The following is a 17,414-nucleotide window of genomic DNA, read 5'->3' as shown; positions in this document are numbered from 1 at the left end:
GAAGACGAGAGGACAACTCGGATTTTGCGCTCTTGAGGTCAAGTAGGAGTGTAACATGGAAGATAGCGAAGGTTGTTTTTTTGTCTCAGGTATAGCAATGTTAGTAGAAGTAAAAGCAAGGATGTCAATTAACTAAAAGAGATGCGAGTACTTGGTTAAGTGGAAGGTGGCAGTGTTGATTTGAGAAAACTTACTGAGGAAACTGGATATTTTGGGGTTAGTGAATCTTTTTCAAAATCGATGAAGGAGACTTTGGAGGCTGGGCTCTGGAGAGAGTGACTGACAGCATGTGGCACATAAATGTTGGAGCAGATTTGCTGCTTCTCTGTTTCCCAGCCAACTATTGGCACCTGTAGGGGTGCCCTATATCAGCAGCCATTCCTGGCAGCCAAAGGCTCAAAGGGGCTGTAAAAGTTGTGCTCTGCATTCAATCAGGGTAACTGCTCAGAAAACTGCATTCTTAGTGGAAATGCACAGGTCAGTGTAATTACTGATTTTTAATTTTTTTTCTTATGGTTATTTTACTGTTGAATCTGACTCTGCTGAATTCTCTTACTTTAAAAAAAAAAAAAAAAAAAAAAAAACCTGCTCAGGAAAAGCCATTGTATGCTAAGAATCAGCAATATTAACATTGACAAAACAACACTTTTTTTTCTGTAGTTAAGGTTTTTTGCATGTTGGCTTTTTTTTTTTTTGCAGGGGGAAGAAATAGAGGGATATGAAATTCTGTCTCCATGCACGTTTAGTAGGAACTGTCCACTTTGAGTCATGAATAAATGGAATACACACAATATCAATCATGTTTTTACATGTAATTACATCACTTGAGTTTTAGCATCTGCCTCCTTTTTAATTTGGTAAATTACAATTGATACAAATTGTTATGACAATGACAGTAATTGCAGATTGATAAATTAGAGGAACAAAGATGCTGAAACTAATTTGATCACTTCCCTAAATCATCTTGGGCTGCAGTTGCACTAAAACATTGCAATTTCTTGGTTTTTGTGCAAGTTCTTTGTCACTTTCATGCTGCTTTTCAATATTCTGATTTCAGCATGTTATTATCTTAGTATGACACTTGGCCTTGAGTTCCCAGCTAGGAATGAGAAAAGCTGTCATTGGTCCTTTCTGCCCAAAATTGTTGGGCAGAACATTTCTGTATCCAGTGACTGTTATTGTCGCCTTTCAAAGAGCAATTTCTTTGACTTAGAATATTTGCCCTTCAGAGGAAAGCTGCAGGCAACACAATTTGTCTTTATAATAGAGTTGTGTGGAGTTTTGTTGTTTGTGTGTGTCTTCCTTGTTAGCTTTTGAGAATGGTTTCATTCGTTTTTTGGTATGCTCTAGTGATCCTTCTTGCACTAGAGCACTAATGGAACTTGAATTAGTTCCATTCTGACATAAGACAAACTTACCAACATTGAAAAACTGATAATACCTAAGAAAACACCTTCTAGAAAGCTCATTTTATTACACTTCTTTCTAGTACTGTATAATGGAAAACAAAGTTTCTTCTTTCCCAGGCAAGGTATGCGGTGTTCTTTTCTACTGGAAATCCTCCATTGTGGCTCCTCAGCTCAAAGCTAAAGGAAGATACTTAAAATTTGACGACAGAAGATGTGTCCCTCAGGTGGATGCACCCCATACAACTCCAGGTCTCACTTTTTCTTGCATTTAAGTGTATTCACCAAATAGCAAAAATGTAACCCTTCAGAAATCTGAGAATGACCTGTGAGATTGCTCAGTAGAGAGGTCAATGAAACCGCGTCCCGAAGATGTGGTGGTGGTGTTTTTTTACGTCAGAGGATCCCCAAGAAGGATTTCACTGGAATTTGGGTGTATAGTTCCTGGCAAATTTCATCTGGAATTTGTGCTTCTAAATTCTTCAGCTTTTTAAAATTTTAAGTTCTCTTGTACCCTGGAATACTGTAGCACAAAAAATATTGTAAGTAACTGAAAATACTGCAGGTAGCAGAGAAAAATGTTTTTCTATTGCAGAGTATGCATTTTTTTTTTGCTAGCATTCCAAGATTACACTGAAAGAATAAATATTTAAACTTTGCTCTGAACACTGTTCTGTCAACCGTTTATTGCTGTATTTTCTAATTTTGACCCAGAAATTTCAATATATTAGGCTGAGAGAATTAAAGATGCACATGAGGGTGGTCTGATTACTGTATGAAAGTAATAACTGTGTTCTTATCTGGGACCATTACATTCTCTACAAAAAGAGCTATTTCTAATGAAGGATGAGGTTGATTAATGGTAGTAGGGGAAAAAAATCCATGCTAAATAGTGATTGGTTATTGTAATCTGTATTGCAGTAGATTTTAATATATCCAATTTAATATTAAGATTTCAATTTCAAATTTAAACTGAGTGGTCTTACTTTGTCTAGGATTTTCTATCTTCTAGCTGAATATTGTATATTAACAAAAAAAAATGTGTATTTGTGGCTGGCAGTTTTTGTGGGCATGCTTTTAGATTTTTGGCAAACTTTTTTCAGGTTAGATAGGCATGACAGAGTTTTTTAATACGTTTTCTGAACTCCCATGGCCAATTCGCCAGAGATAGTCTGCAAATATCAGCGGCGTTATTCCAGAATAAGGTAATATGGAAAAATCTGGTATCTGTTTTGCAAAACAGGGCATAGAATCTGTTGTATGGCATTTTCCATGAGTAAGAAAAATGACTTGTTTGCAGGATATCTTGGACAGAAATACTTCTAGCCAAAACCAGTGGAATTTTACTAGATTTATTACAGAATAAGAGAGCAGAATTTTGCCCCTTATTCCTTTAGGTTGGCCTCTTTCATGCATCATAATATATAGTATGTCTTCAACTTTTCCCAGACAGCTTGACAAGGTCTACAGCAGTACAATGACTTGTCAATAGGAAGGTGCTTTTTAAAATACAGTTAAGTGCTTAAATTAAGTTTGATATGGTTACCTTTATACTTAGTGGATTATGGTAATGTCATTCCAAGCTGCTAGAAATAAATTGGGGAGAAACAAGGAGCAGTGGTCCATTGAATTATCATCTTTATTTGTTAAATTTATTATGTTAAACATTGTGATAATGGCTGAAGATATTAGAAAGCTCTTCATTGTTGCACACGTTTGGATGTGCATGTGAACATGTCCTTGTAGAGATATGATGGTGGCAGTGCGATTTAGAAATAGAGTTGGTGGGACACAAAAACACTCCCACAACTCATTTGGAAACTCTCATGCAAGTTTTAAGTGAGCTGATTTAGACGCTACTGACAAGATTTCAGCTGTTAGAATACTTAAATTGGCCTAAAGTCTAAATGTTTGGACTACTTTTGAAATCCAGTCCTGCATGGTGTATGCTGTAGTAATTTTCATTCAACAGTGAAGATGAACCTGGAAAATCAAATCCTAAAGGATCTGCTATTTTTTCCCCTTGTATACTTATTGCCATTTTTCAGGTGTTTTGAAGGAGAGGCTTGTCTGTGTGGAGATCTGCAGCACAGCGGATACAGGTTTTCAGAAAGAAATCTAGTTGCTTTATTATTAGGGCAAGTATTCTGAGAAAAGGGGCTATTGTGATGTGCTTGTTTATGGAAGACTTAGGAACTGCTTTTGCCAATTTGATAAGCATCTGTAGAAGGCTTGTGATAATTAGCTGGACAAGAGGCTAAAAATGCTGTGTTTTGAAGGATGTATTCAAGTTTATGTGGCTTTTGGATACATCTTTGGAAGAAGAGAGCAAAATTGGTACTGTATTGTGATTTGTGATACTATCCTCATCCCTGTGAAAACCGTAATAATAATCTACGTGCTTTTTATAACTTCCTTTACTTGCTTGTTAATAAAGGAAAAACCTGCAACTCTGCTTTGTGTAGAAAGAAATGTACCAAGCTAATCAACAGGCTGGAAGACCTGACCTTTGCAGCAGCTGGGCAACAAATTCCTGCAAAAGCATTTTTGGCTTTATTCATTGAATTGTTTCCATGAATTATTTTTATTTCTAGTAAATTATATATAACTGGAGGACAGCAGGCACTTGTTTAAAGAGTTCTAGGATCATTTGCCTTTGATCACATAGCGTCTTGTTGATGAGAGCCTGATGCTTCAAAGTACGACATGTTCTCTTTTCTTTGTGGGGGGAGGATGCTTATTAACCTTCTGTAAGATTAGGGACTGCAGGAGCGAGTAACTGAACAGTTTCCTGCTAAATAAAAACACATTTTCGTTCTCTTCTAGTATAGAAAAATCTAATTTCAGTTAGTGTAATACTTGAAAAGAGCAATTTATGGAAGAGGAGGAAGAGACTGCAAGAGGGAGAATACTCCATGCGGTAAGCTTAGCTTAAAACTATAAGGTGAAAAATATTGACTGACTGAGAGAGAGATGTAGTAGGTTGTCCACTCCGTACAGCTGAGAATTAACATAGAGAGGTAGGAAGTGTCTTTCATGGCCTCCGAAACAATGGGTCAATTTATGATTGCTGAAGCAAAGGAGAAGGAAAATGTGCTCCTGAGAAATGAAGGCTTTTTTTTTTTTTTTTTTTTTGACTATTTCAGTAACTTAGTTAAGAGAGAACTTGTAAATCTCCCAGATAAAATTTCTTGGAGATTAATAACTCAATATTTTTGTTCTAGTTTATCTTTTTTCTCCCAAGCCCTCATTTAATTTATAAGACACAGGAGGGTCTTTATATAATGAAAATCTCTTAATTGTATGAAAAATAAGCAAACGAAATTGGACTCCACAATAGCAATCATGATAAACTGGAGATGCACTAAACCCTGCAAGGCTTCCCCTCCTTGCATCCCAATATTGTCAATATAATAAAAATATTTCTAAAAACACGTATTTCGTGGGATTTGGCAAATGCTGCTCTCAGAGTTGGTTTTGTGATAGGCTGTGGGAATTTCAGCATGTTGACAGGGCTCAGCACGTCAGAGACACACATTTGCCTAACACCTTTTGAAAAATCACTTCCAGAGTTTCCTACCTTCAAAAGACTTGTGTTCAAGGGCACTTGTGGATAACTACATCAGAACTCTAAGGTACGTAAGGACTGTCGTAGCGAATACCATAAATGCACATAAATACGTATTGTGAGCTCTGAGGGAAAACTCCAGCCATGCTTTTTTTGTTAGCCATGTTGGAGTAACACCATAGTGAAGCACTCGAAGTACGTATTAACAAAGGATTACAAAAGGCTTATTCATAGTGACAGGTCAACTTGTAAACATAGGTTTACTATTCTGTTTTATCTTGTTTATTTTACATCTACACTAATACATGTGTGCTTGCTATAAAATGACAGCTTTTAGGAAATCATCCATGCAAATTGGACTGTTTTGGATTATTTTGGTAAGGTGACTTCTGGGACACAATTTTTGGGAAGTGTGATGTACCAACAGGATTAATCGACGTCAGTGGCGATAAATACGATAACTGTTCGTTTTCTTTGAAGAATTACGTAAAGTGTGTGGAACTGTATCAACTCTAGAGTAAAATCCTAGCTGCTTCTTCCCCCCCCGCCCCCGACAAGGCTGATACGTGCCCCTTGTTCCTGAGAACGTGCCCAATAGCACACTTGGGGATGATTACATACAGCTCGCTGCAGCCTCCTTGCTCGTGATAAGAGGTCAGCGTGTTTTGGGGGGTTTTGAGTAAGGGATAGAGGTGCAGCCCTCCCCGGCTGCTGTCAGCCATGGGTACAACACAGAGCCTGTTTCCAGCTTGGGTCACGCGCTTGGCCGGGGCTGTGCTCTCGACTCTTGTAGTTAAACTATAGTTGGTTAACTTACATAGGTGTTATACCCTGGAGATAGCCGTTAAATAGCATCATTCATTTAAGAAAAGAAACAAAACAAAAAAACCTGCGTAGTCTCTGCTGCTTTTCATTTTGAAATAAGAAAATGATCTTGGCATGGGGCATTTCCTGGGGATTAATGACTGGCTGGGGTTAATGGCCCTTGGCCGGCTGTGGGCCATCAGCTCCTCCCTGCTGGTCCTTAATCTGCAGGAAATGCCCTGTGCCAAGATCATTATTGTTGCATTTGGGTTCTTTGAGAGCCGGCTGCAGGAACCCACACTGCTCTAATGTGTGAGAGCCTGCTGGGCTTTCTTACATTTAGGCCCTACGCTTCCCCCCACCCCAGCTTATCTGAAGTTTCCAAATGTTTCACTTAATGGAAAGCAACTGTGATGCTTCAGGTCCTTTAAAAAAATATTTCACTGAGCAACAACCGTGGCAATGCTGAACTTCATATGGTGAAAATAAAAGTTCTCTCTAGCAAACAGTTTTGGAAAGAGTACGTACTTGGGGGTAGCCTGTACTTTTTAGCATAGCCTGGAACAGCAAGCAGCGCGTTGTGCTTGGCACGGGAACTTGGAGACAGTCCTGACAGGCGATTGCGCTGTGCTTTCTCCTCTAAGGTAGGATTTGCGGGCTTTTGGTCTGCGTAAGCTGTAAATTACTTCTTCAAGCAAAGATCATTCCCGTGTGTGTGTGTTTTTTTTGTTTTTTTTTTAATTCCGGATGAGAAGAAATGCACCAAGTTCCCTCCCCCAACAGTCTGTAAGAAGTAGGTTTTTGATATGAGCAGTGCTCAGTCTCTCCACGTACTCCAGTGTTCAAGGTGCACGACGTTTTTAAAGGTTCTGCATAATAAGTTAATGGAGTTTTGTTATGCTCTGCACTGAAATCAGTTTAGGGTTGAATACAATATTGTGGGGAAAAGAACGCTCCTTTCTTTAGCTAGACGGGTCAGTTTAGCTTTGTGGTCCTGTAGTGGCAGTTCATGACTCTTGTCCTAGTTCGTTATAAAGTAACTAGCACTCTTCTACTTATTCTTAACAGTTTGCTTTTATTAGAGATTATATTGGAGGCAAGGTTATAAGGAAGCGGAGCTCATGTGGCAAGTAGTAAATGCAATGTTGAGGTATTCAAATGCTGATTAAAATTAGTCCTCTGCCTCCATCTAATGTTCCTGCATGACTGTTTGTTTTTGTTTCTGTGAAGTTACGAAAGTAAACGTTTTGCTGTCGTTTTCTTCTTTGCTGCTTAAATGCTTTTTCCCTGCTCCTTTCTTCCTTTCTCTCTGACTTGGTCTTAGGTCTGGATGTCCCCTGCTCTTTCCTTCAGAAGCTCTGGAAATGGGCAATCTTTGCTCTACTCTTCTCCATTTTCAGATGTAACATGCTGTGAAGCTGCTTTGGGTCAGCAAGAAACCTTCATAACAGGCGTTTCAGATCCTGAAAATGCCACGGTGTGCGTGAGATTTGAAGACAGCAGAAAGCTCAGCGAAGGCTGTCACGTCCGCAGAGACCTTTTGATGGATTTAGTAGGATTTCAGTAAAGACGGAGAGACATTTTACACGGACAAAAGGTCCTGCATCGGCTCTACGTGCAAACTTTTACAGATCATCAAATTCAGTGTTGGGTTTGGAAAATATGAGAGTAAAAGCATATTTGCAAACCAGCCTTCGTGTCTGCAGGTCAAAGCTTATTCCTGTGATCTTAAAGGCAACTCTCCGAAGCCATTTACTATACCTAGCGAATAAGAACTGCCAGGTTGAAATATTAACTTAGAAAATGTGATACAACAGAAAAAAATTGCTGGGCTTACTAATACTTTATAAGTAAATAACACTGTTATAGCTACCTGGATTGTATTTTTATTCCAGAAGGAATGATTATTTTTATGCCATCAGTAAGGAATGATAAATCCTACTCCTGTAACAAGGAGGAGAAAGCCCTTCAAGCATCCTTATTACGTGCCATGTTGTTGGCTTTCCATGCACTTTTGAAAAATAGATACATAGCCGCTGCCACTTACCAGTGAACTTTATTGAATATCTGAGAGAGTGTAGGTAAGTCAGAAAAGTAGGGTTTTTTTTTTTTTTTTAATGCATGAGGGAGACTCCATTTGTGAAAGTAAAGAAAAATGCAGTGGCTACCAGGGGAGAAATGACAGGGCTGGCTTTTTATTTATCTAAACTAAAAGGATATAAATGAAGGGGAAAAGCTTCCCCTTGTAAGGAAGCCTTGCCCAAATTAAACTATTTTTATTTTGCTGCTAGTCTGGTAAGTTCATTACGCTCTTTGGCAGGAGTAGAGGATGACCGCATGTTTATAGGTAAAGCGTGGTATGTGGCAGCATTTTTACCTAAATTAGAGTGACCAAACTTTCACCAAACTGTATCCCACCTGTATCAGTGGGCTCAGTGCAGTCTCAGACACTCGGCCCGAGTGCTCCGACGTTCATAGTCTGGTGAAGTCGATAGAAATTTTGTTGTAATCTTAGGGGAGGCCTTAAGCGTAAAGATTTGGTGCAATGGGGAGACGTATAGCCTGCAGGCCTGACATTTTTGCTGCTGTTTGTGCAGCTCCTTGTAACATTACGAAGTCATTTTAACGCATCAGCATTCTCATTGCTAACTTTTTATATAGCTGTAAACAGTTTCCTAAAGCACATACAGTGGTAAACCAGACTCTATGCCTGTATTTTTTAAGAGGTATATTTAAAGCAAACTTTGAAAAGTCTTAAAAGTAAGTATTTATTTTTGTAAAATGTAATTCTCAAATATTGTTTATGTTCCAGATATGCCACATAGTTGCTTATTTTTTGTCCCTTGTGTACTCTTATCCCAGGTTTTTCAAATGATTAACCAACTTACAGTTGCTTTTTTTTCATCTGCAACATAAGGCTTAAGACTTCAGCATGATATTTATTTGAGGTAGCGGTTGGTGCTGTACTTACTAGATGGCTAGAAAACTTGTCAAAAACTAAGCTAATGTTTCTTAGATTCCTTTGTAGACTGTGGATAGTACTTCAATTAAACGGAATTTTAAACGTTTCTAAAGCCTTTCTAGCATTGGAGCTAGAACCATTAAGACCGTAGCGAAGCTGAGTTGGTTGGGATTTTCTGACGTGCGCAACAGAATGCTGATGTTTATGATTATTATATACTACATTTACTGAGCTATTATGCCTTTGTATCTCTTTGCAGGAATTATATAGGTTTTACCTTGCTGTAATGTTTTTGTAATTCTCTTACTGCTTACAGAGCACTAAATGTACTTCAGCTGTACAGTCAGAGCATGGGAATATGTGGGAGTTTTATAAGAGCAGGATCACGCCCTTATTTTCTCTGCAGTAGGCAGTACTAATTCATTCCAAAGAAAAAAAGTTATTTCAATTAGTATTTCTTAATAATAAATACCAATAGCTGTCTGTTTCTTGGCTAATTTTAGCCACTGTTTTGACGTTTTCCACCTGCCAAACACTTGATCATCTTATATTAATAAAAAGACTGAGGCTGTGATACCGGTTTGTTAATTGTAGAAAAATAAGTGACTGTCAATAACACCTATAAAAACTTGTCAGCCAGATACTTCTCTGTATATGCGTGCGTTGCTTAGTTTTGTTGGCTTCAGCAGAAATTTATCATTCTCTTTGAAATGTGGAACATTAGAAGAAAAAAAAGACTCATAGCATTTGCAAATCCCATGATACCAGGAGAACTCGGTTTGCAATCATAAAGAGAAGCAGTCATGCCCAAGAGATAACACTACTGGACTAAGAAAAATGTTTGACAGTCAGCAATTTATAATGAATAACAAACAGTATTTGTCATCTCCCTGAAAGTGGGGCATTGCAATGCAAATGGGACAGCTGTTGTTCTTTAATTGCAGCTGGATTAATAAAATGTAATTTTTACAGTCCATTTGCAGTATACCACTGGGGAATACGTTTTATTACCACTTTGGTTGTCTTTTAGTTAATAAATTTGTGCCTTTTGAGCATGAGTGTTTGAGTTCAAATCTCAGATACAAATTTATTAAAAACTGTAATAGCTCTTGGAGACTGTGAAATGAAATGAAGTGCACAAAATGTGCATTTCCGGTACTTGAATTTAAAACCATTTTTTACTTGACTAATCTCAATATTTCAAAAACTAGAGAGTATGGAATTTAAATAATTATTAAGTATTTAACCAACCAGACATATGACATTGTTTTCAAGAGGCAATTTTAAAATCTGATTATTTTTGTTAGCCATTATAGATTCAGAGTGACACTGCTAAGATGTGGTCATAATAACTAATTTTTAAAACTTGAGCAGTGTTTATGCAAAGCAGTAGCATTGTGGTGCAGCAGAACTAATATTCAAAATTAGAAACCTGAGATAGGCAGTAGCTAAATGGTCTGATTTACAGAATAAGGCTACCCTGGTCAAAAATAGTTGAGAAGCTGTTAGGCATAAACCAGATTTTATGGTGATTGAATAGAATCTTCCATTAAATCCAGGTCTAAATCAGTTCTTGGCTGTTGGTAAGTTGCCTTTGCTTTTCCCAGTCAAGCTTTCTGAGCAGCTATTACAGAAGTATTCTCTCTCTCTATTTAAAAATAAAAATAAAAATAAAAAATAAAGGCAACCAGGTTTCACGGTTACCTATGAAAAGGCGGCACTGCTCCGGCTGGCTTTCCCCGCTTGTTTTCTGAGTCTGTTCACCCTCTGTACTTAGCCCATTCAGTTAGTGTGCAAAATGCTAGAATGAAATATTTCATAGTCTTGGGTTTTGAGATCTTGGCTTGTACTGCAGTCATTTTCAGATTTTAAAATTGCACTATCCAAAATGAAAAGAGAACCAAAATGTGCATTTTGCTTATCGATGCTGTAAAACAGTGGCCAACTTTTCTTTCCCTTGCTGTTTCTGCTGTTCTCTAGGTAATCCAAGTGGATAGATTTGAATAAGTGTTGGTATTCTGGACTGAAAGAAATTGAATAAATTCCCCTAGAATTGGGAAAGGATTTGTTGAATTTGGTTGTTTTTTCTGTTGTGTGAGTTTGTTTTGAATTTTGTTGTTTGACGCACGGTACCTAGTGGTTCCTGGGAAATATTTTTGTTGCTTTTAAAGCATAGTATTATAATTCATAATATATAATTGGTTAGAATTGAGCAAATATTACTAGAATGAAACAAACAAAAATCATAATTCTGTTACCAGCATTTTAAGGGAATTTGCTAAAACTGTGCTCACTGGCCTTTAGCTGAAACATTTGTTTCAAACACAACAGCAATTACTGAACCTTTAATGTAAGTCCTGTTATTTTCTGTGGGAAGGTTAAGAGATGCCTAGAAAAGGTGATACTCTGCGTTGTTCAAAGAAGCTGAATATTAGGTTGGTGCCAAAAAAGATTCTGCTCTTCCTTGGATAAGAAGTAGTGCCTATGAGCATAGGTAAGCGAAGTATTTGGGACTACCAGCCCCACTGTGAAAGGTGAGCAGGGAGCCTGCAGCCAGCTGAGGGAAGAATAGCAGAAGCAAAGTGTCTGCAGTGATTTCTGCTGTTTGTAGGAGGTCTTTCCCTCCTTCGAAGTGGCTGAAAAACAGCAAAAAATAAGGACTCTCAGGGCAGAGGATTAATGGAATATGCAGCCCTTTTATAGATGAATGTACGATTTAAGGCAAAACGATAAGGTGAGAAAGGAGAAGCTCAGAGAGAGCTTACTTTAAACAAACACTAAGTGTAATACATCTGTGTCACCCTCTGATTAATCCTCTTACCTTTGAGTGCTGAGTGGACGGAAGGGATAAAAGATGAACCTAGCCCTCAGTTAAGGGGGAATTTGCTTGTCTAGAGTTAAGAGCAGTAAAAGGGGACAATGGTAAATTTGAGCTGTTACTACTATATCTCTGTCAAGGTTTGAAGGGTCATATGTTGCACAAAGGTGCTATGGAAGAGTCTGGCTATATCTGCTTTTTTTAGAAAGATCAGTTTTTACCCTAGGCCCCATACATGGGTTGAGTTTGGTTACCAGTGGTCAATGCTACAGTATGGTGGATGCATCTTTTCCTTGCTTCATTATGAGTGAACCTCTTGAGTGGGTTACTTGTGTGGTGACGGTACTGGTGCCATATTAATTTAAATCCTTAAGGAATTTGAGCTTTAAAGCTCGAACTGAGCAATTATTAGTTTTCTGTTCCTTTTGCCACATAAAATATTTTCTCTCAATGCAAATTGGAAAGAGTCAGGGAGCTGTTTGCCGCTAACCTGGGGCGAAGCAGGGAACGAGCTGACCTCTGGACATTGCCACGCACTGTGCCGCTGTCAGTAAACAAGATCCATCTCGTATGGGCGTTCGCTCTCGCACCTTGACTATGTGAATTGTGGCTGAAACCAGGTTTTTTGTTAGACGTCTTGACACAAGACTTGCTAGCTACTCAAAAAACCAAAAACCAAACAAACCATAACTTGTGTGTGGTGTGGTTTTTTTTTTTTTTTTTTTTTTTTTTTTTTTTTTTTTTACATCAGATACAGTGGTACAGACAGATGTAGGCTGTTACCATCAAGTAATGTGCCGGTGGAAGTGTTGTTGAAGGATCTCCAGTGAATTAATGTTTCCTAGTAGTTAGTTGTCTGAAAACTAGAGTGTATGAATTAAGGAAACTTCTTCATGAGTATTTCATCACCTGGAGGAGAAGTTTAAAAGGTAGAAAGTCTCTTAAGCTGCTAACTCATGTTTGTACCTTCTGCAAATTCTCCCTTCTGTCTCTTGTTTTCAGAGACGCTTGAAGAGCGAGGGTACTGACTTAAAGCAGAAAAGGCATTTGGGTTTGCTTGCTGTGTTAGCAGCCAGATCTATTTATTTATTTTGAGGCACTGAAGAAATTGACTGTGAACATTTATATTAAGTATTGCTGTCTCCATGTTTTTTAACCTTCACTGCTATGGTATTATTATAAGCCCATTATAAATACAAGGATGCTTATGAAATGTTAAGGCTGACTGTTTTTAATTTCTTGTCAAGACAGACTCCCTGCCATAGTGTTCAGCTGAGCCATTGTGAACAGGCCTCGTGGTGCTGAACGCTTGCGTGAAGGACTTTTTTGCGACATGAGTGTTGTTATGGATTGGAAGGTATTTTATTGTCTGGTTTGTTTTTGTTTTAGTATGTTCTAAAATGCAAAACCAACTGGGCCGTCAGCCACTTGGAGCTGTCGGAACGGTTTTACCTGACTGCTATTTGGGCCTGCTAAACTGGCATGTGAAACCTTGGCTGTTTAATTCAGTTTGGTGGGAGATATCTGCGGGCTTAACAGTTCCGTGGGAAAAAAAAATATATGTGTGTGTATATTACATCTATAGATACATTAGAAAAGGATGTGCATGACCAGTCATCAGGCTTTCTTATTAATGCATTTTATAGCACAATTTCTTGTGTCTGTCCATGTTGCAGTATATGTGAACAAGATTTCTGCAATATCCTGGTTATTAATAGAGTATTCAATGATAGTAAAGACAGCAGGAAGATAATATTCAGGAAACAATTGGGTCACAACGAAGTTAAGAGGAAAAAAGTACAATTCTGTCTGTTTAATCTAATCTGATTCTTGTTTAAAACACATGGGGTGGAAGGAAACGGCAGTCTTCAGGAAGCATAAAATGCAGTTAACTAGCAATAGCATTTAGTCACTTGCTAATACTGTATGTGATTTCTAATTACTCCTGTAGTTTGTCATTGTTTAACGCAATCAAATCTAATTGTCCAGAAAATTTTTCTTGGATCATCATATTCTATGGCTGTTTTTACTGTTGTTGTTCCAGCTTCTTTTTCATCACCCTAACCTTTCATGCTTCATTAAGTCTTAAATTAGACTTTGATAATAAGCCTGTTTTATTAGAATTCTCAAAAGAAAAAACGTACGCAGCAAAGTTAAAGGGGAGACTCCACGTCGTGTTTTTTTTATGCTTAGCAATTCCTTGAGAGTTATCAAAAGCAGAAATCCTTTATTTGTAATTAAATACTTGACATTTGTTAGTCATAATTTTAAAATGAGAAGTGCAAGAAGGGCCCTAATGTTCAGTGAATGTCCTTGGATAGTTTTTAGGGTGAAAATGTGTAGGTATGAAGGTTGTTAGTTTTTGAAATGTTGCAGGGTTGCTTTCAATACAAAATCCTAAAGTTAACCACTTCAGATTGAGCTCAAAAATCATTGAAATGTTTGGGGAGCTCTTCTGTCCCTACAGGAAGCTCTTGACATTTATAATAATTAAAAATGAAGTTATCTATTAAATACTTGGGTTGTTCAAATAAACACCAAACTGACACTGTGCAACTGTAAAAGTTGTATATATTAGAGCTGGTCAAAATCTGTTCAGTGACAGTTTTCTGGATTTAGTGGTGGTGGGCTTTTCTGTGTTTTAATTGGACTCAAAACCTTTGAGGAAACATTGACATAAAATCTCTGGGAGAGAGACCTGGATTATCCCTAAAGTGTTCTGGTGAATGGAAAATCCAGCTGGGTGGTTGTGGAGCACAGGATTTGGTATCTCTCCGCTTGGGCTTTCACTCTCTCACATGCGTCTTACAGTCTGTTTTGGGGTAGGTGCCCTATGCCCTTGAGGTTTTTTCTCAAGGGTTTGTTATAGACCTTATTTTCATTCTCCATTGGACCACATATATTTTGAAACCCTCTGTTTCTTTGTGGAATAGAACTTCATTCTCTAGTTCATCCGAAACTCAGCTTCCAGGTTACTTACCTGGATCCTAAGTGAAGGGCATAACTCAAATACTAAAATTTAGGAGGGTATCCAGAGAGAATTGTATTTAGGGACAAATTTTGAAATGTTGTTTTCCTTTTGGGCAGGATTAGCAAACTATAATTTAGTACTTCTGCAGAATGTAAGGGCTGCAGGAATTGGGTCTAACCTGCAGAGAAAAATATTATCATTACTACTTATTCAACTCTAAGTCTGTCTGTGTAACTGAAAGATGCAGAGTTCTTCCCTAACATGTTTTCTGTCCTGTTTATTCTTGTATATTTGTAACATTTGGGTACTTTACTGTCATACAGTGAGAGGATCTCTAGTTTTTTTATTGGTTTTCTTCTTTCCTTTTTCTTCTCTTTAAGAAAAGTTATTTGTGGATTTTGATTTACGTAAGTTTTTTTTTTTAAATACAGTTAAAGATGCATCAAAAAATATAGCTGCTTGAACTAATTTCAAGTATTTGTTCTAACAACTATTTTACATAATAGCAGCACCATAACTGAAACACAGCAATAGTAATAACATTGTAATTTCAGTGATGAAACTCCCCTGTAAGATACTGAATTTTCTTCCCTCTGTGTGTGTGTGTGTGTGTGTGTGTATATATATATATATATAATATATATATATTTTTTTTTACTTTGGGTGGTCCATTTGGCAGCAGCAGGAATGACTACAATAAATTACAGAACTAATTAACAGGCAGGGCTCTAGCACTTTTATTTCATCGTGCCTTTTATAAGATGCACTTTTCAGATCCCATTCTTAATTCAACTAATACTTGAATTGAGTTGAACTCAAAGGATGCTATGGAAACATGTGTGTTCAATGCATTTCCTAAGAGAGATTTTGCAACGTATCATTTTCCAGTTTGGTAAATATGAACTGCTCCCTCCCTCCCTCCCCCACTTACAAATGCAAGCCTTTTCGGTGTACTTTTCCATACATTAACTTTTTTTTAATACTTAAGACTTTTCCACAAATGCCCTGGAGAAAAGCGTGCATTTTGCTATTACTCTGAGGTAAACTGGATTTCAGTGCAGTCTGTTTCAAATTAAACAAAATTGTTTATTAGTTTTGCATTTCTGGAGAGCAGGGGCACCCTTGGGTTTTTACTGAGCTGACATGGGAGAAGTTAGTCTATACATCCAGGGAGGACTGATGCTAATTGGATTTTTCACTTTGATAAAGTCCTTGGTTTAAATGATAATTTGTGGGTCAGCCACATCTTAAAAACAAAACAACAAGAAAAACCTTTTAAAAATCCTTTGTTGGAGTTACCTTGTGGTAAGCCGTTTTATTTAATCCTCCGCCAGCTCTAAATTTTGGCAAATTTTGTTTTAAACCATTGTTTTTCTAATAGAGACAGTATAAATTGTGAATGCAGTGGATTTTTTAAATCACGGCAGATGTTTTGGCAAGGTTTACAGTGTAACGCACTGATAGGACTACGAATGTGGTGCACGTGGTGGTTGTCTTCAGCTCACAGCAGTACTCGGCCATTGAGCAGCACGTGACTCTTCTGGTAGCATCCAGCTTACTGCGGAAAAGGATGCTGTCTGACAAATGATGATAGGCCATTTAAATCGAGGTAACTCGTATAACTTCTAAATGTTATGTAGTACGGAGGGAAGGGGGTTGTTGTGAAGTGTCTTTACTAAGCTTTAGTCACCCTGTGACTTGTGCTTGTTACTACAGCTAAGGCACTAATTCATTGAGACTGGATTTCAGAAGTTTAGTTGCTCTAGACTTGAGCAGTAAGGCACAGAGAAAAGCAGGCTTTGTGCTCTGGGACGTGGGTGCTTCGAGGTGGGCTGCGTAGCCCTCTGGAGGTGCCCTTCTCCTTTCTTTGCTATGCTGACCGGCAAAGCTTGCTTGCGCTAAACTACGGCAAAGCTTGCTTGCGCTAAACTACGGCCAGCTGACCCCAAATACGTGGCTGGGGTTTAGGCCTGTGTTCAGCATTACACTTGTACTATCGGTTATACATATAAATGTTTAAGAAGCATAAAAAACAAATACATTGTTTTCAGTTGCCTCATCTTGAAAAATTCAGTAAGACTGCATTTTAATCTTGATGATTTGTCTAGCATCCAGGAAGTATACCTTAGTAAATAGCTAAGATATTTGCAATCCTCTAAATGTTTCTCCTATTGTAGCTGGGGTTTCTCTTCACCTGCAGAACAATTTACATATGATCGCCTGGAGGCGAGGATACAACTAAGTATCAATAAAAACATTAGGTTATGTTCAAACAGGTGACTGCAGTCCTGTACGTCCTTAGATATTTTTATTCAGCTTGAAGGGAAATAAGGTCCTAAAGAATTTCAGAAAATGCTCCTCAAAAATCAAGGTATTGGAGAATCAGCTTAACAACAAACACCCAGCAGACTTTATGTAGGCAAAGCTGCCATTGACTTGAAGTTTTGGCTGCCTGGCAACTCAAAGATCACATTTCTGTGGCTGTAGGGACGTCTTAGTGTGTACTGTGCATGCACATTTAATGTCAAAACAATTAATTATTCAGCAGGTGAGGGATATAGTAGAATGATCTCATTTAGCAGAGAAATTAGATAATGAGTAGGGTAGTAGGCGATAGATGGGGTAAGAGCATGCTGAAGTAACACCTTTCCTTTGCTGAAGCTTAATTTAGTTGGGGAGAACAATAGCACATCTTAAAATAAATTTTTGATGCATGCATATTTGTTTTTTTTTTTAAGCCATCACTTAGTTGCAGTTCTTTTCATTAATGAGTATTGAAAAGTGCAGCCATGTCTTCCAGTTTTCTTTTGTTTTTACCAAATGTTAAAGAAACAGCAAGTTTAAAAGGCTGGGCATGTGACATGTTGACTCAGCTCCTCATAAGA

At 37.8% G+C, this 17,414-nt stretch overlaps 1 protein-coding gene and 1 long non-coding RNA gene across 9 annotated transcripts in view; both read left to right on the top strand.

Annotated features, from left to right (window-relative positions):
* Nucleotides 1-17,414, top strand: part of NAALADL2 (N-acetylated alpha-linked acidic dipeptidase like 2) — a 524,823-nt gene that overhangs the window by 70,830 nt on the left and 436,579 nt on the right. The window lies entirely within an intron of this gene.
* On the top strand, nucleotides 408-10,813 carry LOC104143329 (uncharacterized). The gene is made up of 3 exons (XR_693890.2): nucleotides 408-477; nucleotides 1,527-1,658; nucleotides 7,103-10,813. It is a non-coding gene; the product is annotated as an uncharacterized lncRNA (long non-coding RNA).

This window comes from Struthio camelus, chromosome 9 (genome assembly GCF_040807025.1).
Source record: "Struthio camelus isolate bStrCam1 chromosome 9, bStrCam1.hap1, whole genome shotgun sequence".
NCBI lineage: Eukaryota > Metazoa > Chordata > Aves > Struthioniformes > Struthionidae > Struthio > Struthio camelus.
The sequence above is the reverse complement of the archived record's forward strand: the minus strand, read 5'-3'. Positions and strand labels throughout refer to the sequence as shown.